The sequence below is a fragment of the Canis lupus genome, chromosome 14 (assembly GCF_011100685.1).
Source record: "Canis lupus familiaris isolate Mischka breed German Shepherd chromosome 14, alternate assembly UU_Cfam_GSD_1.0, whole genome shotgun sequence".
NCBI lineage: Eukaryota > Metazoa > Chordata > Mammalia > Carnivora > Canidae > Canis > Canis lupus.
The window spans coordinates 20,902,312-20,925,182 of record NC_049235.1 but is presented as its reverse complement, the minus strand read 5'-3'; the positions used below and the strand labels follow the sequence as shown (position 1 = coordinate 20,925,182).

General features: G+C 38.5%; 2 long non-coding RNA genes across 2 annotated transcripts in view; one reads left to right on the top strand and one right to left on the bottom strand.

The window, feature by feature from the left end:
• The window catches only part of LOC102153551, a 55,480-nt gene that overhangs the window by 1,947 nt on the left and 30,662 nt on the right, over nt 1-22,871 (top strand). Inside the window, exon 2 of the long non-coding RNA XR_005369394.1 lies at nt 1,566-1,688. This is a non-coding gene — a long non-coding RNA (uncharacterized LOC102153551). The remainder of the gene's footprint in view (nt 1-1,565; nt 1,689-22,871) is intronic.
• On the bottom strand, nt 3,881-13,201 carry LOC111098766. Its single transcript, XR_005369406.1, has 3 exons — nt 12,639-13,201; nt 8,658-8,822; nt 3,881-3,944 (listed from the first exon to the last, which is right to left on the bottom strand). It is a non-coding gene; the product is annotated as an uncharacterized LOC111098766 (long non-coding RNA).

The window sequence follows — 22,871 nt, the reverse complement described above, 5'->3', positions numbered from 1 at the left end:
CCAGCACAATTTTTTTAAAAGGTAGTTATAATTATTTTCATTATAATGTGTCAAGGCATAGTATAGATATTGGGCATAAGACTGGAAATAAATAAGAAATGAGTGATCTCTATATTCCAGAAATGCAAAATCTAATGACACGACTGGTTTTAATAGTAAACAGACTAAAAGAAGTAGAAAAATCAAAGACATTTGCCATGAGAGATCAAGAAGGGGAAAATGCATTACAATTGGGGATCCTTGTGATCTGCGAAGGCTTGTTGAAAAGGTCTAGGTGTATATGTATAATTTTTTTAAATCTTTATTTATTTTTTAAATGAGAACGGCTTTATTTTTTTATTTTTTTATATTTTATTTATTTATTCATGAGAGAGAAGGGAGAGAGAGGCAGAGACACAGGAAGAGGGAGAAGCAAGCCCTATGCAGTGAGCCTGACATGGTACTCGATCCCGGGTCTCCAGGATCAGGCCCTGGGCCGAAGGCAGCACTAAACCGCTGAACCACCCGGGCTGCTCATGTATATGTATAATTAAATACAAATTTTGACAATGTGCATTTGAAGACGGGGTTAGACAGCAGGCATAGACCTTACTTTTAGTGATAGATTTTTTTTTAGGGCATTCTGGGTAAATAAAAAATTTGTGCAGAAAGTACAGTGTTTCCCTATACCTTGTACAAATTATAAACTACTCATCGCAAATATGCCTGTTTTACCTCTTAATCAAGTTAATGCTCTAAAATTTGAAAGAATGGCTCCAAGAAAGAGTTAAATGGCTATTGCAAAACATGCTGAGCAAATTTCTACTTGCTAGTCTTTAAGAGGTTGCTCTAGAGCCCTCCAGAGAGACAGTGGTGTGGCCCAATTCCCCTACTCTGGAATCAGGCTGTGTGTGAACTTAAGTCTGCTGCATACTGGTTTTGTATATTTGCACACATTACTAGACTCCTCTGAGACTCAACTCTCCTAGAAGTCAGAAGGCGATAATAATGATACTTGTCACCTGTGATATTTCAATGAGTTAATCCATGTGAAGCACTTGGCACAGCCCCTAGCATATCATTGGAAACATTCAATAAATGTTAGTTCCAGTTTGCTATTATTGAATTTGGTCTGCATGAAAAGACCTAGAGCTTTGTACTCTCTAAATTCAGTGTCCAATCTGTGACATAACCAGACTTCAGGGACTACTCAGACATTGGGGCACTACCAGCCTTCAAGACAGAGACTCTTCTTCTGCCTTTATGCACCTGTCGTTCATCAGTGCTAGATACAAATGTGGCCTGATAGTTGGCTCCCTTGTCTAACTTACTTTCCTAGAGCCCCATCTCACCCTGGTTCTTTTGTTTTTTAAGATTTTTAATTTATTTGTTCATGAGAGAGAGAGAGAAAGAGAGAGGCAGAGATACAAAGGAAGAGGGAGAAGTAGGCTCCTCACAAGGAGCCCGATGTGGGACTCCATCCCAGATCTCTGGATCACAACCCGAGCTAAAGGCAGAGACGCTCAACTGCTGAGCCACCCAGGCTTCCCCCTCACCCTAGTTCTAACAACATTCTTATATATCAGGTCTCATCTGCCTGAGAATCTTCTCTGAACGTTATTCTGGAGTCCATCATGTCTTAGTTGAAAGAAAGAAAATTGAAGATTAACCTCAGTGGTCCAAGGACTCTAAGATCATAAAAAAGAAATGTGAGTCATCGATTCAGCTGATTTTGAAATTGTAAGGTAACCAAAGGGGGGCGGGGAATGCTTGAAAATATTCTCCAGTTAATGCTCTACATTGTGCTCACAATAAAAACCTGTAAAGAAAATAATTTAAAACCACTGCCAAATGTCACATATGGTTTTGTATGGGATATATATCAGATGAGCTATGTTTTATGTATTTTTCTATTATATGACTAGAGTTGGTCAGTTTGTGCCAAATAAAAACAGTAAAAGATGTCCAGAAGCAGATGCATTATTAGTATTTGAAGATTTATTAGATATCGAAGAATGACTTATGAAGAAATCAATGATTCCAGTGTCTAAAGCAACTCCTGCTTTTTGTCTTCGGGACACTTCATTATAAGATGTTGCCTATGTTTTTATATAATAGGAATGAAGAATTTACAGTAAGTACTCATAAAATATGCTTTTGGAAAAATGAATTCAGAGATATCTGTTGTATACTTTTAGATTTTTCGAAATTCTTTTTGGGTAACTTCCAAATGCAACTTCACTTATACTGTTATTACCTGTATTTGTCATGTAATTGTGCTATAATCACTATATTTCCACCCCCTTCACTTTTGCCTTCTTGTGTCTTTCCCTCTCCCTCCTCCTTACATTTCCTTCCATCAGCTCTTCTTTAAAAGATACTGCTAAGCCAAAATATTATGATTTAACAATCCATTAAAAAAAAAATGCATGGGTGGGCAGCCGGGTGGCTCAGTGGTTTAGCGCCACCTTCAGCCCAGGGTGTGATCCTGGAGACTGGGATCAAGTCCCAAGTCGGGCTCCCTGCATGGAGCCTGCTTCTCCCTCTGCCTGTGTCTCTGCTTCTCTCTCTCTCTCTCACATAAATAAACAAACAAACAAACAAACAAACAAACAAACAAAAAATGCATGGGGATTTACCCCAAAGATACAGATGCAGTGAAACGCCAGGACACCTGCACCCCAATGTTAATAGCAGCAATGTCCACAATAGCCAAACTGTGGAAGGAGCCTCAGTGTCCATGGAAAGATGAATGGATAAAGAAGATGTGGTCTATGTATACAATGGAATATTACTCAGCCATTAGAAACGACAAATACCCACCATTTGCCCCGACGTGGATGGAACTGGAGGGTATTATGCTGAGTAAAATAAGTCAATCAGGGAAGGACAAACATTATATGATCTCATTCACTTGGGGAATATAAAAAATAGTGAAAGGGAATAGAGGGGAAAGGAGAGAAAATGAGTGAAAATATCAGTGAGGGTGACAAAACATGAGAGACCTAACTCTGGGAAACGAGCAAGGGGTGGTGGAAAGGGAGGTGGGAGAGGGGTTGGGGTGACAGGGTGACTGGGTGACAGGCACTGATGGGGGCACTTGGTGGGATGAGCACTGGGTGTTATACATATGTTGGCAAATTGAACTCCAATAAAAAAATAAATCAAAAAATGCAACTGTGAAAGTATCTATATAGCAAAAATAAAAATCTTTAGATCTTAAAAACATCATTTTAAGCACTTAAATTTATGGGTACAACTCCAGTGACTATAAAACATACATTATTTATGTTGCTTTAAATTCACTTTCCATCAGTGTCTAAATATAAATCTTTATTTTTACCAGCTGTGAAATCAATGTATATTTCTTTGTGTTCTGCCTCCTTACTTGTTTATTCAACTATATACAATAAACCTACCTTCCCAAAAGAAAGGAACCACACTTTGGGTAAATTATTGTTCTAGATTATTTTCTAGAAACAGTATTTTATGGTTCTTGTAACCACTCCTCAGAAAGCTTGTTCCTAAATCCTAATAGCTCCATCTGCCATAGCTCTCCTAACACTTTCAAAAAGTTCTGTATTTATTTTTAAGTAAGTAAATATATATTTATTGGCCCTGTTTGTGTGCTTTAACCAGCAAATCTGAGTATTTTTCTTTATGGTGCTTCATTATTAATTATTTCTCATATGCTAACTCAATATCATTTGACTATTTGAAAAATGAAACCTAAATTGTATATTTTAGAAAACAAATTTTTTTAAAGCTGTCTTTTTTAAAAAATATTTTTATTTTTACTTATTAATGAGAGACACAGAGAGAGAGAGAAAGAGAGAATGCAGCAGAGACACAGGCAGAGGAAGCAGGCTCCATGCAGGGAGCCTGGCTTGGGACTCGATTCCGGGTCTCCAGGATCAGGCCCTGGACTGAAGGTGGCGCTAAACCGCTGAGCCACCCGGGCTGCCCTAGAAAACAAATTTTATATATTATTGTTTCTCACTTCTTTTTTTCTTCTACTTAATTATAGAGTAATACTTTAAGAAGAATTATAAAACTGTATAAAATAACACAACTTTCTAGTACTACAGGAATGTATAAATCAGAGATATTACATTGAGGTCAAGAATACAGGCTCTCGAGTCCAGCATACCTGGATTAACTGGTTCCTGTGATTCACTAGCTGTGTGATTCTGCACAAATTGCTTAAACTACTCTAGCTTCAATATATCTTCATCTGTAAAATGGACATAATAGTGCCCATGCCCATCTCTTAGGACTGTAATAAGGACTAAATGAGATAATACTTGTAAAGAACTTGGTATAGTGATTGGCACCAAGTCAATACTAAATGAATGTTAAACATTGTTATGATGTGGATATGCACAGCAAAAAGACTGAAACGTTGTGTGAAATGTTCATGCTGGCCATTTTGAGTGATTTGACCATGGATTTTTTGTCTTTTGAGTACACTTATTTTCTAACTGCTCTCTGATGAATACCCATTATGTGTTCCAACAAGCTTGTTAGATATGAGGGATATTCCAGTAAGAGCACTGAGTCACTTAAAAACAATGTATTGTAAGCTTCTTCCTTTTGAAACCCCCTAACCATACACTCAATCTTATCACTTGGCACTGGTTATGATATACATTGTAGACATCAGAAACAAGAAGCTGTAGATGGATAAAGTGCTGAACCTCCTTGCTAAAAGAGGAGTCAGTATAAGGATGAGAGTCAGGATAAATGAAGATGATTGTGCCCTCTCACTTCTTGGATAAATACCAAGTATCATGCTCTTTTCTCCCTGCACACCACTTCCAGCACATACCACTTAGGTAGTTATTGTGCCACTCTGGTTCCATTGAGATGCAATGAGCCATGAAGGAATCCCTCCCCAGGGATCTTATAATGATATGCTACAGTGCTCTCTGGAATTGGAAATATATACTGCCTCTGTCTATCCTCCAGGGAAGTGCCCTTCACATGAGCCAGTGATGAATGGATAGAGCTATGGGGCCAGCAGTGCCCGAGTGACCTCCAGGTCCTGGTTCTCCGCATTTGCTAAGTATTCAAGTGAAATACCTTGCGGAGGATATGTTGGATGAGGCCATCGAGAGGGCATGACCACCTACCTGTTGACCAGCAAACTGGACCTAGCAATCAGAGACTCCTCATGCCACCCCTCAACCCCATCCTGGGAATGTAGTTCTACCACTGTTCTTACAGTGGGAACCATTTTCAAGGACACAGCCTGAGAGAGGAATGTGTTATTAGACTATCTAGATATGCGACTGAAGCCCATTAAGACCTCTATATACACTTTTAAGATTCTGGCAGGTGGGCATGGAGATCTACTCGCCTTGTGGCTGCTCCAAACAAGTGTCCAGTGTAAGTCCCTTAACGTAGAAAAACTGCCACCTATTTGTTCTTATTTTTGGTCTCTTCTTGCCTTATGTGTACAGGGGATAGTTTGCAAACCAGCAGGGTAATATAATTCACATTATTGACCAGGTGATTTCTAAAAATATGGCCTATCAAATATAAGTTTAATTCATTTATGGGAAGACAGTGAAAGAAAGAGATCATCATTCCCTTTAGGTTTTTATCAGGAAAGCAGGCAGCCCTGGTGGCTCAGTGGTTTAGTGCCTGCCTTCAGCCCAGGGTGTGATCCTGGGGTCCTGGGATCGAGTCCCACGTCGGGTTCCCTGCATGGAGCCTGCTTCTCCCTCTGCCTGTGTCTCTGCCTCTCTCTCTGTGTCTCTCATGAATAAATAAAATCTTAAAAAAAAAAGTTTTTTATCAGGAAAGCCAATTAGCATGTGAGAAAGCCTTCAAGGCTTTGAATGCTCGCCTATAAGAACAAGATCTTAAGATTTACTTGGACCAATTTTTTGCCTCTTGCATTTGTTTACCATATTTTGACATATTTCCAAATTGACATTGTAGATTGAACTTTTTATTATTTGCAAATATATGTATTTAAATTTTGAATACTGATCTGGAGCTGACAAAGGATGAATCATGAATATTTTTAAAAGTTAGCTGTATGTCCATTTGTTCTTAGCCTTCAGGTAATTTTTTGCTTTGCTTTTCTCACTGTGTATGAAGTGATTTATTTATTTATTTTTAAAGATCTTATTTATTTCTTCATGAGAGACACAGAAATAGAGACAAACATACAGGCAAAGGGAGAAGCAGCCTCCCTGCGGGGAGCACGATGCAGGACTTGGTCCAGGACCCCAGGATCACAACCTGAGCCAAAGGCAGATGCTCAACCACTGAGCCGCCCAGGCGCCCCCTATCAATTTCTAAGATTGCTTTGAATGGCCATTTTTATGGTCTGACACTACTGCACAAGGTGAAGACTATCTGTAGCTGGGAACAGTGCCTATACAGGGAAAATTAGTTTTCTTTTTTTAAAAGATTTTATTTATGTATTCATGAGAGACACAGGGAGAGAGGCAGAGACATAGGCAGAGGGAGAAGCAGGCTTCCAGTGGGGAGCCCAATGCAGGACTTGGTCCCGGGACCCCAGGATCATGCCCTGAGCCGAAGGCAGATGCTCAACCACTGAGCCACCCAGGAGTCCCTGTATGAAGTGATTTAATGACAGTAGTGAATAAGGGCCACCTGGGTGGCTCAGTCAGTTGAGCACCCTACTCTTGGCTCCAGCTCATGTCATACCTCCGGGTTGTGGGATCAAGCCCTGGGCTGGGCTCTGGGTTCTGGGCTCTGAGTTCAATAGAGTCTGAGATTTTCTCTCTCCTCCCATTGCCACTCCTCTCTCTTGCACACACTCTCTAAATAAATACATTTTTTAAAAATTTTAAAAATAACAGTGAATACGAATAAACTTTTTTCAGTCTTTTTAAAGTTCAATTTAATTTTTCATCTTTTGTTAGTAAATTATATTTAACAGTTTCTTTTTCACATATCTTTCCTTATTTGGGTTTTAGGTTATGGGCTAAAAGTAATAAAAGATAAAATATAAGCTGTCTGGAGCTACTGTATATCTTTCATTACTCTGACATACTTCATATTACATCATCATTTTTAAGTCAAGCTTTTTCCCTCCCTAAAGACTCATGTTGATGGAAATAAGTTGCCAAATTGCTGAATTGTTCAAGTAGTTTTTTAACATTCCAACTTGTCAAATGTAAATAAGGTTATACAAGGTCATGTTAAATGGAATGATGAACCACTATGAAGAGTCTGAAAAAAAATTTTTTAGCAATAAAAGTTACAAATGTGTATTTGAGAAAATCATTTTGAAACATTTCAGGGCAACAGATTAATAAAAATCCATGTTTTGTTCAACAAATAAGAATATATTTCCTGTTTCATTTCTATGGTGGAGTGGAGGGAAAGGAAGAGAGAAAGACCTAAAGTTCCAGAGAAGCAGAAATAAAACAAAAGAAAAAAATCAGAGACAGGGCATCAGTAAACTTTGAGACTAAGCCTAACACAAAGTGAAGTATTCCTGTTATTATCTCAAAGAATTTTGTTCCTTGAATCAATTTTAATTGACTTACTAACAGTTTAAAAATGTTTCCCTCTCTTCTTGGAAGCATATGGTTTACTTTTATTTTCAACCACTAAGGTTTATTGTTTAAGGATATCCTATGGAATTTTGAGAATTTTATGTATGCATGAAGGGCGAACTTAAGGGTTGACACATTCACTCAACACCTAAAACATATCGTATTCATGAATTTACTAGATACATAGCCTCGGTGGCTCTTTGCATTTTATGCTCTTTAGATTACCTTTTGCATGTGTGTGAAATGGCCACCTAATTCCACAGTGCCTAAAGTCAGAATCGGAATATATTTTTCGAGCCATTTTCTCCAAATAAGATACAAATTTTTGTCATACAAATATTTTATCAGGTATAATTTATGTATGAACATTGTTCAAGGCAGGAAAAATAGGAGAAATCAGTATTTTAACGACCATTCACAGTTTGCCAACCATTCCTTAAGCCTTCGGATAGCCTGTAAATGAGGATGATAGATTGGCAGGACAAGAGAGCAAGGGGGGCCTTTTTTTAAATTATTGCTTATAACATCATTGTCAAGGCAATATCAGTGTACTTTATGCTTAATGGATATGATCCATCCACATGTATACCTCAAGTGTTGGAGAAATGAGAGGGTTTTGAAAGAAGAAAAGCATAGGGTTTGGCTTTCACGAATGACAATTTTGCCACTCTTGTCGAAGTATGCTCTTCTATTATAACAACTGATACCCATCAAATAATTTTCAAACACCTGCTAATGTGCTGAGCACCAGAAATGCAGCTTCCTACTATGTGCAAGGCTCTTCCCCATCTTCTATATCATTATCATCATCCTGATGGGTGACACACAGCAAAGTAGAGACTCAGGGAGGTTAGTAACTTGCTCAAGCTGTCACAGTTTATAAAGAGTAAAGCCAGGCTCTTACAGTAGGATGGTTGATGCCGGAACCCAAGTGCTTCACTTGCTATACAAACACTGTGTATCTTCCTTTGGGATTTCATTTAGTCTACTATGACCAGCTTTGCATAGACTTCTCAGAATTAAAATTTGGGCTAGGATGCCTAAGTCAGATAACATTTACTTGACCTTGGGCAAGTTACTTAACTTCTCTGCTTTGGATTCTTCATTTGTAAAATGAGGATGTTAATTAACACCTACTTGTTGGAGGAGGTCATTGAAAGGAAAGACTGCCAGTTGACCTTCAAGCTTACTGAGAGGAAATGACTGCCAGTTGACCCTCAAGCTGGACCCAGGCAATAGGAGGCCTCTCACCCCGTCCCCTGTCCTTGGAATGTACATTCTGTCTTCTGTTCTCAACCAGAGCTGTTTCAGGGACATAGCAATAAGAAAGCAATGTGTTGTTGAGCCCTTCTGGATGGTATACATGACCAAACCCAGTAAAGGCTTCCATAAAAACTTTTCAGATTCTGGCAGGTGGGCGTGGAGATAAACTTGTCTTGTGGCTGCTCCAGATGAATTTTGTGCATAAGTTCCCTTGCTTTTTAAACCTGTCACCTATGCATCTGGAGTGGCCTGCCTGTCTCTTTGGTCTTTCCCTACCCTCTAGATATGAGTTTCAGAAGTCACCCAGGAAGCTTCCAAGTTTGGGAACCAATACCACCCTCACTGGATTGCCCTGAGAATTAAATGAGTCAGCATAGATAAAACATTAGAAAAATGTCACATACATAGAACTATTATTAAATCTTGTGAACTATTTATTATTTAGCATTGTATTCTTGTTGATTTTTAGTTTTCCAGGAGTATTTTGTTTTTGCATTTGCTTTTGTTTTAAGGTGAGGACGAGCAGAGGGAAAAGGAGAGAGAGAGAGAGAGAGAGAATCAAGCAGGCTCCGCACTGGGTGCCCAGCTTGATCTCATGACCCTGAGATCAAGACCTGAGCTGATCAAGAGTTGTACGCTTAACTGACTGAGCCACCCAGGTGCCTTGTTTTGTTTTTGTTGTTTTTAAAGATTCTATTTATTTTAAAGAGAGAGTACAAATTGGGGGAAAGGGAAGGGAAGGAGAGAGAGAGAATCCCAAGCAGACCCTATGCTGAGTGCCAAGCCCAACATGGATCTCAGGACCTTGAACCAAAATCAAGATTAGGCTGTGGCTAGGTTTCCTTCTACCCCTGTAGGGAGCTGTCCTTTGTCCTTTGCTTCAGAACCTGAACCATTCACTCCGTCTCCAACAACGCCCCACCTTTTTCTTGGTGCTTCTCTGTATCACATTAATTAGGTCCAACAAGCTTATATTTTACCAGCTCAAAATTTAAATCTGTGCAAGAGGCCTGGCCTCCTCCCCTTGGTGGGGTGGTAGTTATACCATCCCTATGTAAGGTTGAGGATTCTTGGCCCCCATGTCACACTCATCTTGCTGCTTTTAACCATCTTCTAACTTCTCACACAAAAATGAAAAGATTTCTTTCTTGGCTTTACTAGAAGTATGTCGATTTGGTCAAGGATATTAGTGTCCCCTGCTCCCTATCAGCTTCCTCAGAGGTAGGAGGTTTCCACCTGACAGACAGTGTTTCAGTCTATATTTGGTAACATGGATTCTCATCTGTTTCCTATCAGGGCTCCCTTCGAGTGTCAGGTATCCTATCTGAGATCATGGTACTCTCCTTGGGTGACTAGGCCATTGTTTTCAGAGTTACATAGTTCTACAGCAGCAGACAGCCTCTAAGCCTCTCAGATTTTTATTTTATTTTAGTTGTATATGGGAATCAAATTATTATTTTATTTCCTTGTCATAAACAGAGTTTGAAGGAAAGCTGGCACAACTGTAGGGAACTGACAATAAAGTGATAAGTAAGATACACAGCTTCTTAGTGGCATTGTGTTTGTGAACCAGGGAAATATGAGTTTGTCCTCTTTCTGGATGGAGAGAGTAGATTTGAGACTCTTTTTGGATGATGGAGTTTGGCCTGAGATTTTTGGGTAACCCAAAAATTAGAAGATAGTTTAAAGTATTTCACTCCTTCTAAATGTACCATGATTTGTTTTGTGGCCCAGCATATGGTCTAGCTCTTCAAATTCCACCTGCACTTGAAAATAATGCATATTTTGCATTAAGAATAAGAGTGGTAACTTCTAAGCTTTTTACACATCACAGTTGAAACCAGAAGTCTCAAGAAGTTAAACTAAAAACCTGTAAAGTAAACCCAAAGAAGCACAGGAAGGAAATAATAAAAATAGGAGAAGAAATCAATGAAGTTTCACACCTCCAATAGCAAAAATCAACAAAAGAAAAAGTTGATTTGTTGAAAATTGATATCTAACAAGACTAATCAGGAAAAGAGAGAATGCACAAATATAAAAATATCAGGGCTGAGAAGGGTAAATCTCACCAGAGATCTTCCAGGCATTAAAAGTAAATAACAATATATTAAGATATTATAAAATAAGATATTTTATGCCAATAAATATGAAAATGTAGATGATACGGTTATATTTCTACAAAACAACACTTGTTAAAATCTACAGAAAGGGGTACCTGGGTGGCCTAATCAGTTAAGCATCTGATTCTTGGTTTTGGCTTAAGTCATGATCTCAGGGTGCTGAGATCAAGCCCTACTTTGGCTCCATGCTGAGTGTGGAGTCTGCTTGGGAGTCTTTCCCTCTCCCTCTGCCTCTCCCCACTGCCCTCTTGCTCTCTCTCTCAAATAAATAAATCTTTTAAAAAGTCTACAGAAAAATAGCTATTGAAATGGACCAATAATTGTCAAATATTCATAATTTCTATAGTGTAGATTAGCAACAAAGAAACTAAATCATTAATATAAAATCTTCCATAAAGAAAACTTCGGGTTCTTATAGATACACAATCTTTATTTTTTTTAAGTAAGAAATAACTCCAAACTTTTCCAGTAAAGTACAATTATTAGAGGATGAATGCATGTGGGATATTGAGCAGCCAATGAGGTGATAGAGAACAGACATTTGCCAACAGTCTTTGCCCAGCAGATACAGCCCACTTATATTGTAAAACAAAACAAAAAAAAACAAAAACAAAACCTAGAACAACTCAGAGCACATGAGTCCTTGTAAGAGGCAAAGATTTTTTCTCACCATGTAAACTAAAGTGTACCAAATGCTTCCTTCCTTACCTGGGATTTTGAATGTGAAGGAAGAAATACAAAGATGCAGAGAAAATTAGAGATAATTCATGGTTGTAGAGTCAATATGGTGGCCCAGACACCACAGTGATCCTAATAGACTGGTCCTGTGGTACAACTGTGGAGATATGATCTGTTTCCCAGTCGAGCAGGAATGCTGCCCATTAATCTGAGCCAAAGCTATTCATTTTCTTGTCAGATCTGTGAGCTACCTAATAACGTCATAATGAATTATTTTTCTGTTTAATTTAGCCAAAGTTCAGAGGTACACTTACATGCATTTTCTTGGTACTGTGATGTGCTATTGCTGAGCAAGTACCAGTTTCTTCCACAGCCCACTTATGCAGCATGACAGTATATTCCAGAAACCCTCATTATTTAGGATTAGTTTCGGCCATTCCCAGAATACTGTTCTGGCCTTTAGAGAATATTTATCCTTTCTCCCCTTGAAGACTCCACTACTTCCTGTCATTTTGAATCTTTCCACTGAGCTCTTTGCCAGACTTCCACTCTCATTTGGATGCCTTGTGAAAGTTTTAGGTTACTTAATTTATGACTGCACATAGATAGCACAGTCTTCAGGATGCATGTCCTTTGCATCCCAAATGGCAATAGAGATAGTATCAGAGATTTGAATGTGGTGATGTAACAGAGCATCTACATTTCTGTTTCTCTTAGCCTTGACCAATCACAAAAACAAAAAGTGAAGTTTCTAGTGCGCTATCTACTGCTACCTATTCATGCCCAGCTAGGCACTGGTAAGGACATTACTGGCAGTTTGATAGAGGTCTATACTATGAAGGGTATTGCAATTCATATAAATCTTAAAATTTAACTGTCATATCCTTCCTTATATCAAAGAATCTTAATTTATGACTGAAGTAGCAGACTGAATCAACCTAGCTAATTCTATGGGTTTCTTTCCTAGGGGGAATACTCCTGATACAATGTCACTTTCAAGCCTTCCAACTTGTCATTCATGTGAAAAATTATTAAGAGTTGAGAAAATTCAATATACCACACAAATGTTCAGCATGGCTGCTCCTAGGTTTCTTCCCACCTCTCCTATTAGGATCCAGACTCTGAATGCTTTAAAATCAGCACCATTCTCTGGCTCTGGGCTCATCCCCTGTTGAGAAACAATGTGTTCCTCACACGTCACAATGTTGCCGCAGTGCCAAACTTTACCAAGGTCAGTTCCAACCCTGCCTCCCTCAGTAGTCTACTTACTCAAGACTCCTCCAGAGTCCTTCTGAGGACATCAGAACTTTCATATATTTCATATTCCTTTCTGCTGATGAGAGGTGAATGGGCCTTGGAAATATCCTGAGTCATCCCTTTAAAACTGGAGAAATTCTACCAGACATGATATCTCCTTTCTCCTCCTTCTCTGCATTCGTGAGTATCTGACAATAAGCCCTTATAAAAGCACAGATCCTAGCCCGACAGTCTATGATAGTCTGAATTTAAAGTACAATTTTCAGTTAAATCTTTATTTAGTTCACAGTTCCTACCAAATCCTAATTTATGCAGAGTTCATGCATACTGTGATGATTAACTACATCCACCCCAGGATTCCAAGATGTGAGTTTTCTATCTTAAATTAAGACTTTTTATTTTTTTATTTTATTTTTTTAAGATTTTATTTTATTTATTTATTCATGAGAGCCACAGAGAGAGAGAAGGAGAGACATAGGCAGAGAGAGAAGCAGGCTCCATGTAGGGAGCTGGATGTGGGACTTGATCTTGGATCCCGGGATCATGCCCTGAGCCAAAGGCAGATGCTCAACTGTTGGGTCACTTAGGAATCCGAAGATATGATCTCTTAAATAATTGATTTCAGCATGATTTTTCTAAAACATATTCCCTGTTGTTGTCCCATTCTGTGAATTCATATACCTTTTCTCCTAAAGTATAGGTTTGCCTTTAATAATTCCCTATATTCTTTGGGCTCTGAAGAATTAACAGGAGCAAAGCTATCTAAACTAATGTCTGAAAGTCCTCCTGAGTTCCCCTGCTTCTAGCTACCTTCTATACAACTATTAGCATTAGTACACAGAACATGTTCTGAGATTATGGCTAATAACCAGAAGAGGCTAACTCAACATCACTTGTCTTAGTCACTTTCTGTCTACCAGAAAGCAGAACCTGGGGAAAAGCTTTTGTATGCCAATACCTAATTGAAGTATGACCAGTGGGCAAAAATGAGAGGCAATGGTAGTGAAACAGGAAAAAAAAAAAAAAAAAAAAAGGAAAAAATGCACTGTTGAGTTAGTTACCTCTATGTGTCACTGGTTGCTCAATCCCATAGGATTACTTGAAATACTAAATAGTAAATTTATTTTAATATAATTTAAATCCAAACTGTTAAGTTATTAGAGAACATGTTCCCTGACCACAATGATATTAAATTAAAAATCAGTAATAAAAACTGGAAACAGCCCAGTTACCCTTCAGTGGGTGAAACAAACTGTGGCACACCCATTCCATGGAGTACTACTTAGCAATGAAAATAAACTATTGACAGACACACCAACTTGGATGAATCTCTGGATAATTTATGCTAAGTGAGAAAAGCAATCCCAAATTTTACATACTGAAAGTGATTCCATTTAGATGATACTCTAGAAATTACAGAGTTATAGAAGTGGAGAACAGATTAGTATTGCCAAGGGATAAGGAGCCTAAGGCAGTGGGAGGAAAATGAGTGTGGCCATAAAAGGCAACATGAGTGATCCTGGTGGTGACGGAAGTGTTCTGCAACTTGATTGTATCAATGTCAATATTTCGGCTATTTTACAAGATATTGCCATCGAGGGGTAAAGTGTACATGGTATCTCTCTGTATGTCTTACAACTATCATGTGAATCTACAATCTCAAAATAAAAATAAGCCCTCTCCACAATTCATTAGATTATCATTATTTCACTATCACTTGGATGCTAAAACCAAGGTACAACCCCACAATCTTAAGTTCCACCTGTGTCTCATCCATTAAACTATAGATGACAACCTTGGTAATTGAAATGCTACTGCATGCCAGAAGTTTTCGCCATGCCATAAGACTCTAGGAATGGGGGTTGTTATGGCCATCTGACTTGTGAGTGAACCAGTTTCAGAATCCCATCCTGAGGGTCGGCTTTCAAGGGCCACTGGTAATACTGCAGATTGGTTCTCCACTAGGCAAAGTCTGAGACAAATGTTAAATGCCAGTACTTTATTGGGAAGGGTGATCCAGGAAGGAGAGGTGAGAGAGAGTGAGATCAAAACAGGTAAGAATCAAGAGCTAATACAAAGATGAGTTCTAAGATGGCCACCCCTGTGAATGACTGGTTATGTGCTAGTAAGAGTTCTACAGATATTCCCCAAGCTATCCACCCCCTGGCTATTCAACCAAACACTGATCTAAATACTACAGTGAAAGAACTTTGCAGATGTAATTCAGTTGATCTTAAAATAGGAAGATTGTTTTGGATTATCCAGGTGGGCATAATCTAATAACATGTGTCTTCTTAGAGGCAGATAACTTTTCATGGCTGGAAACTGGAGAGATGAAGTCATTAGAGATATGGCAAAAGGGGAGGTCAGAAAGCTTCTAAATGTGAGAAGGATTCCACATGCTATTACTGAGATGTAAGGACTGGAGAGGGGACCTACAAGCTAAGGGCATCCTCTAGGTGACAGCCAGCAAGGAAATGGGAACCTTGGACCTGTAATCACAAATCAAACAGATTCTTCCCAACACCCCAAGTGAGCTTGCATTCAGATTCTCCCCAGAGCATCTGGAGAGGAGTCCTGACCCTCAGACACTTTGATTTTGGTCTTGTGTAACTAAGAGCAGAGAAGCCCATCAAGCCAACCTGAACTTGTGACCTACAGAACTTGAGATAACAAATTCATGTTGTTTTAAGTTTGTGGTGATTTGCTGAAACAGCAATAGAAAATGAGAACAATTTGCTGCCTAACAAGCAACTCAGGACTGTGTGTCTAAAGTAAGAAACAGGGTGAGGGGATAGGGTAACTGGGTGATGGGCATTAATGAGGGCACATGATGAGATGAGCACTAGGTGTTATACTATATGTTGGCAAATTGAATTTAAATAAAATTAAAAAAAATAAAGTAAGAAATATTTACTCATTGATTCCCATCTCATTTTAGGGAAGGTTAACTCCACAGGGTGATAATTGCTCTCTACTTCTGAGTCATACACATGTGAAGGTCCTGTAGTTTCCTACCAGTTTCCCACAGCATAAGACCAATAAAAAAGCCCCGGGACAGGAAATGATTAGGTGTGAGGGGCAGGCCTGAGGTAAGGTTTTGCAGGCAACACACATAAGAGGTAGCCAGCGTCAAATTTGTTCTCCTGTTTACTCCATAAAAGTACAGACTGAACGGGAGAGAGAAGAGCAGCTTTCTTTTTCTGGATCCCAGATCTGTAATGCATCCTGCTGTGACTCTTCCAAATTTGCACAAAGGCACCATGTGTGCTGGCAGCAGTCTCGTGGCATAAGGGAGATTGTTGAGGTCAAGAAGGCAGGAGTTCAAGGTGCTTGGGGGGGGGGCGGTCATTGTTATGAACTGAATGCTTGTCTCTGAAATTCATATGTCGAAATCTTATTCTCTGTTGCGATGCTATTAGAAAGTGGGACCTTTGGGAAGACGTTAGGTCCTGAGGGTAAAGCCCTCACAGGTGGAATTAGTGCTCTTTAAAAGAGACCTCAGAGAGCTCTCTCATTCCTTCTGCCACAAGAGACATGACAAGAAGGTTGTCTGTGAACAAAGAAACTGACTCTTACTAGACACCAAATTTGCTAGCGTCTTGACCCCTGGGCTTCCCAGCCTTTAGAACTGTGAGAAATAAATCTTTGTTATGTAACCACCCTGGCTAGGGTATATTTATTACAGTAGCCCAAACAGACCAAGACTGTCATGGAAATAGATACCAGAGTAATTAAGGTTGATAATTTGACATGGCTGAGGAGAAACCTGAACCAAATAGTGACACCTGAGCCAGTGACGCCATTTGAGTAGAAGATAAGGATAATGATAGGAAGGTGGTGTCCCTGTGGAGAAGTGTCTGGCATTTTCCACCAGCTCCATGTCTTTTTATGGATGAGTTGTGAGCCTGGGCAGGCATTTTGTGAGCCCTCTGAGGCATTTTGTTTCTTGTTTTTCTGTTTTGAATCCCAGGATGCTACCCCCAAAATCCCAAAGGAGAGGTTCTTAATTGTCGCTCTTCTTTGACACAACCAAAACACATCTATGTCCAGATCATGGCTGGGTCCAGAGAACTGGCAAGGCCCAGCCTACAGACACATAATCTTCAGAAGTAGGTTGCTCTCTCCTGTGTGGTGGTAGGGGCTACTCCACAGCTTCCCTCCTCCATCCCTCCCCACGGCTCCAACCACCAAGCATTTCAGACCCCCTCTGCCTTCTACAACTTGTTTTTCTGAATCTACCACTTGCTGGTGGGATAATCTTGGGCCAATCATCTGATGAACTTTTCTTACTTCTGTTTCTTCATGTGTAAAATGGTAATAACAAAAAAAACATGACTTATAAGGCTGTGCTTTGGCTTAAATGGGTTAATATAAGTGTTGAAAACAGTGCCAGACCTAGTGTAAGTGATTACAATTAATAGTAGTAGTGGTGATGGTATCGATATTATTATTAAATAGCAAAATGTCCAAATCAACCTAAAATGTAAAGAATTGATTAAATGAATTAATAGACCCATGAAATGGAACACCATACAGTTGTTTAAAAATGCAAAGTCCTATAAGACCTATTATCTGGAGAAATTGCACAACAGATTGTCTAATATTTGTATAAAACAATACAGCAAAGGAATATATACTTAGATTTGCGTGCATATGCATAAAATTGCTCCGGAAAGATACACAAGAAGCTAATAATAGTAGCTTTTCTATTTGAGGCATAAAACTTGGCAGATGGGTGATGGTAGTGGAAGGGAGATTTTTTTCACTGCTCATTTTTATACCTTTCAACTTAAGAGCCATGCAAATGTATTATCAATTCAAAAATACAGGAAATACCTTAAAAATGAAAACATAAAAGAAGGATTCTAATTAATTCACTAGAGCTGGGGAACCCTCAGAGTCATACTGAAATCTAGGTTGCATGAAGGGCATGACCAGTCTTTTTTCTTCTCTGAGAATTTCTGATAAATTGCCAATACTGAGAGATGAGTTCTGAGACCTATCTCATGGCAAGGGTGGCATCTGCAGGACAAACTGAGAATTTATCGATTTATCTCTGCTGAGCAGAAGAGTGCTACAGTCAGGCATGGTTTCAGGTGGAACTGCTAGAAAAAGAAGTTCACAGAAGCACTGATGCAAAGACAGCAAACAAAGGCATTTTTTCATATAGGGCATCCAGGAAAAGCGCTTCTATGTCTTTTGCATTTAATAGCCTCGAAGACATGGCTCCTTCTGGTGTAAAATATGGAGAATGAAGCCTATATTTTCAGAGTTGTATGGATTTGAAATAAGGTATGTGATGCTCACTGTCTAGCTCCTGGCACATTCTAGGAGTTCAGTAACTAGTAGCTATTAATATTATTAGTAGCCATTGTCAACTTGCTGCAAATCAGCCCCTTTGCCACCTTCCAAAAATGGCCAATCACACCAAGAGTGACATAATTTCTGAGATTATCCTGAAGAATCACAAAGCAGAGTCACCTGAGCAGTAATAAAGTGCCATCCAGGACCTTTCTCCCTTGTAGCAGGTGCTTTCTGGGATTCTTGAGTCCTTGCTCCAAGATTTCCCCTGATGCAGAAACTCCCTGCCTGTGTCTCCTTCTCTCACTTCTGACTTGTGCAGAGCAACTATCTCTCCCACTACACTTCTGTCAAATTAAAAAAAAAAATTTGGACTTATGTAAGTAGAGACTTTATGCAAAAAGACCATTCTAGTAGGAAGAAGGAGACTTCCTAAAAGGGAGGACAAAGCTCCCCACCATAAGATCTATAAGCCTGTCAACGGCCAGACAGAAGGACTTTGGTTTTATGAGGAGAAGAAAACAAGGCTGGAAACAACTGGAAATGGAGGAATGGGATGAGCAGGTGGCATGATCAGATGGTAGAACAGGAAATGTTGTTGAGGAGGAGTTGCTCCAATGCTTGCTTAACCTCAAGGGCCAAAGTTCAGGGCTCTGGCAGAGGGAGACAAGCCAGACTAAAGTTTGGTCAAGGTATGGAGGTGGGCATTTTTTCAATTTGGCCAACAGGAACAAGCAATTCAGCTCACCTCTTATGACAAAGGATGAAAATTTGGAGGGTCTGTATCTAGCTTTGTCTTAAGTAAACAAGGAGCTCATCCCCAAATCTTAATTTATGGTATGCGGGAAGGGTGGTTCTTTGCAGTACACATTTTCCGAACACAAGAGGCTGAGAGGATTTCTTAACCACTGCAGTTTCCCAGGAGCGCAGGACTCAGGTAGAGGGGAACACTGTCATTTCCAAACTACAACATCACATCTCACCTCTATTGCTGGATCCTTGGGGCCATTTGCTCAGCATTCTCCGCCTCTATTTCTTCACCTTTATGTATTTTTGAGGAAAAAGAATTACTAAATTATAAATTACAATACACATAGTAATATATAGTATTACATGTTATCACATATAATATATAATTATATATAAAATATACTTTATTATATCCACTTACATTTATAGATGTATAATTATATAAACATATTTATTTTTATTTTATTTTATTATCAAATATATCATTGTAGGGGTACCTAAGTGGTTCAGTTGGTTAAGTATCTGCCTTTGGCTCAGGTTGTGATCCTGGAGTCCTGTGATTGAGCCCCGCATCTGGCTCCCTGTTGATCCCGAGACTCCAGGTTCATGCCCTGAGCCAAAGGCAGACGCTTAACTGCAGAGCCATTCAGGTGTCACTAGAATATATATTTTATATGTATTATTATACATAGTAATTATAATATACTATAATATACATATTTTACTGACAAGAAAAATTTATCTCTACAATTATATTAAGTTGCACACATCATGTCTATCACCTTAAACACTTCAAGATGCCTTTCCTAAGGACATTCTTCTACATAACCATAAGAACAATATCTTACCAAAAAACTAACCTCAATTATATAACATCTTCTAATATGCAGTCCACATTCTCATTTTACTAATTACCCTCCAAGTGACTTTTATTGCTACCCCCACTCCCTGAAACAATATCCAATCTAGGTTCACACATAGCATTTGATTTTATGTCATTTAGTTCCTGGAGCTCTGCCACTCAAAGCGTGACCCATGAATCAGTATGATCAACATCACCTCGAAATGGGCTTGGAAGGCCGAGTATCAGGCCCTGCCCAGACTGCTGAATCAGAAGCAGCTTTTGAACCAGACCGCCAGGTGATCTAATTGCACTTTGAGGTCTGAGAAACGTGCTCTAGCACAGCATTTCCACTCCCCACCCCCATGATACTAAATTTGTGCTAAGTATAAAAAGTTCTCTTTTTTTCATTTCTACCTTTATAGTTACTTATCTGGAAATAAAAGTCACTTACATGCATTCTAGAATGTTTAGAAAATGGTGGTTTTATTTTCTACTTTGCCCTTTTGTGTCTGAGGGTGCTTTGATATCTTAAAAGCATTCTTTTCCTTTTCTCTCCTTTCTTTTGATAATGTAAATAATACATAAATACACTCTATTGTAAGACTTTACATGATTTAGACATCCTACAATGAAAAGTTTGCATCATCCTTTATATTTCCTATCACTTTTCTTCTCCTTCAGGGGTAGCTACTGTCAATTGATTCATATTTACCTGTATCATAAAGGGTTTAGTCAGGGAAGCAGAACCATGATAAAAATTATGGAAAGACGACATTTATTATAGGAAAGACCTTATAAAAATGCTGGAAGGGAGGAGATGAAAGTCTGGAAGGGGAGTCAGAGCACAGAATGTGGGAAGCAATGGGTAAGCCAAGTCCTGGAGCTTATAGAGAAAGCTGAGAAGCCAAGTGTGTCCGACCAGCAGTGTGGGTTCTGGAGCATGAGCTTATGGAGGAGACTATGGGAAGCTATCTTCTCTGGATAATTTCATCTCTGTGAATCCAGAGCCAAGCATCTTCTAATTAGCTCAGAGCTGCTGTTAGATATCTGGGCCAGAGATCAGAGAGACCAGATGGATGGGGAGCTTTGACATCCCCCCTCCATCCGTCACCATTTCTGATACGGTAGCTTTCTGAGAGTAATGGCTGCTGTTTTGCTTCTATCTTCCAAATCTTATAGAAGTTCACTTGGCCAACTCTTAACTTGAACTGGAAAAGAAGGCACAACCCAGCACAGCATCCTACACAACTCCTTTAAATATATATATAAATAATCACTGACATTCTTTGTAGAAATGGAATCACATTGTGCATATTGTTTGCCACTTTGACTTGTCACTTCACAAAGTCTTTTGAGGTCCGACGGTGCATATTACACATGAGACCAGAGTACTTCTTTTTAGTTTTCGCATCCCCTTAAGGCAGCATTTTTTCAAAGCTTAGTGGTTCATGGGATTAACTAGTGTGTTAAAAGCACTATTAAAAAGAATCGGGTAGACTAGAATAGAAAATATAAAAGTGCGTCTCCCTCTGTAAGGATAATTATTGCTTTGTGAGAGGTTTGTTTTAGTTAAATACATGTGTGTGCTGTGGAAACAGCCTGAAATATATAGCTTGCCGTGAGTAACAGTGGTTGAGAAAACACTGCCTTGAGATTTTCTTTTTCTTTCTTCTACCACGTCCCTCCATTTTTTGGTTTCATTGTTTATTTTGACAAATGATAACCTGAGTTTAGAAAGGAACAGGACAATATCTGGGGCCAGTGGTTTTTGACATAGAGAAAAAACAGTTAAATTCACCTTTGAAAAATTATAATATGATTATAGATAGTATCTGCTCTACTCTTAGTCTGAAGTTGCTAATAAGGATTACGAGAAGGGTCTTCAGTACCCTGACAGAGGAAAGATTTATGTGATCATACAATCAAATGATGTGGCCTCCAAAGTGCAAAGAAATCTCTTTGGAGAATATTGAATTTGACAAGAGACTAATAGATTCAGTTTTTAAACTGCCAAAATCAACAGTAGAACATATGCTGATTTGTTTGGTAATAGAGACCTCTAGAGAGCTCATGTTAGAATTGCAGCAAAATCTTTCTTCTTTCTTTCTTTCTTTCTTTCTTTCTTTCTTTCTTTTCTTTCTTTCTTTCTTTCTTTTTCTTTCTTTCTCTTCTTCTTCTTCTTTCTTTCTTCTTCTTTCTTTCTTTCTTTCTTTCTTTCTTTCTTTCTTTCTTTCTTTCTTTCTTTCTTTTTCTTTCTTCTTTTTTTAAATATATAATTTTAAAAGCTAACTTTGGTTGCCAACACAGATTTTTGGAACTCTAAAGGAATCTAGAGATCATTTAATTCTGTATATATGGATCTTCCTAAGACTTAGTACTCATGTTTAATACATCAAGCACTTTAATAAATAACACATAATGTGGTTTTCACAACAACTTTGTGAGGTAAATCCTATCACTTTCATCTTGTTTTCTTTTATTTGAAAATTTATTTTTTATTTATTATTTTTTCCAGCTTAATTGCCCTATGATTGACAGATAAAAACTGTATATTTAGGTTGTATGTTGTGATTTTTTATGGTGTACAGCATGATTTAATGTGCATATACATTATGAAATGACCATCACAATCAAGCTAATTAACATGTCCATCACATAATTACCTTTTATGTGGTAAGAACACTTAAGGTCTACTCTTAGCATATTTCAAGTATACAGCACAGTATTATGATATAAAATCACCAAGATGTACATTAGATCTCCAGAACTTATTCATCTTAGAACAAAAGCTTGTGCCCTTTGACCAACATTTCCCATTCTTCTACCTCCTGGCAATCACTGTTCTACTTTCTGGTTTTAGGAGTTCAGCTTCATTTTTTTATTCCATATTTAAGTGACATCATATAATATTTGTCTCCATGTCTGATTTATTTCACTTAGCATATAATGCCTTTCAGGTTTATTCATATTATCATAAATGGCTATTATCAAAAGGACAAGAGATAACAAGTATTGGAGAGGATGTGGAAAAAAGGGTACCTTTGTACACTAATGATGGAAATGAAATTGTTATACCATTTTAGAAAACAGCATGGAAATTCTTCAAAAAAATTAAAAGGGAAACTATCATATAAT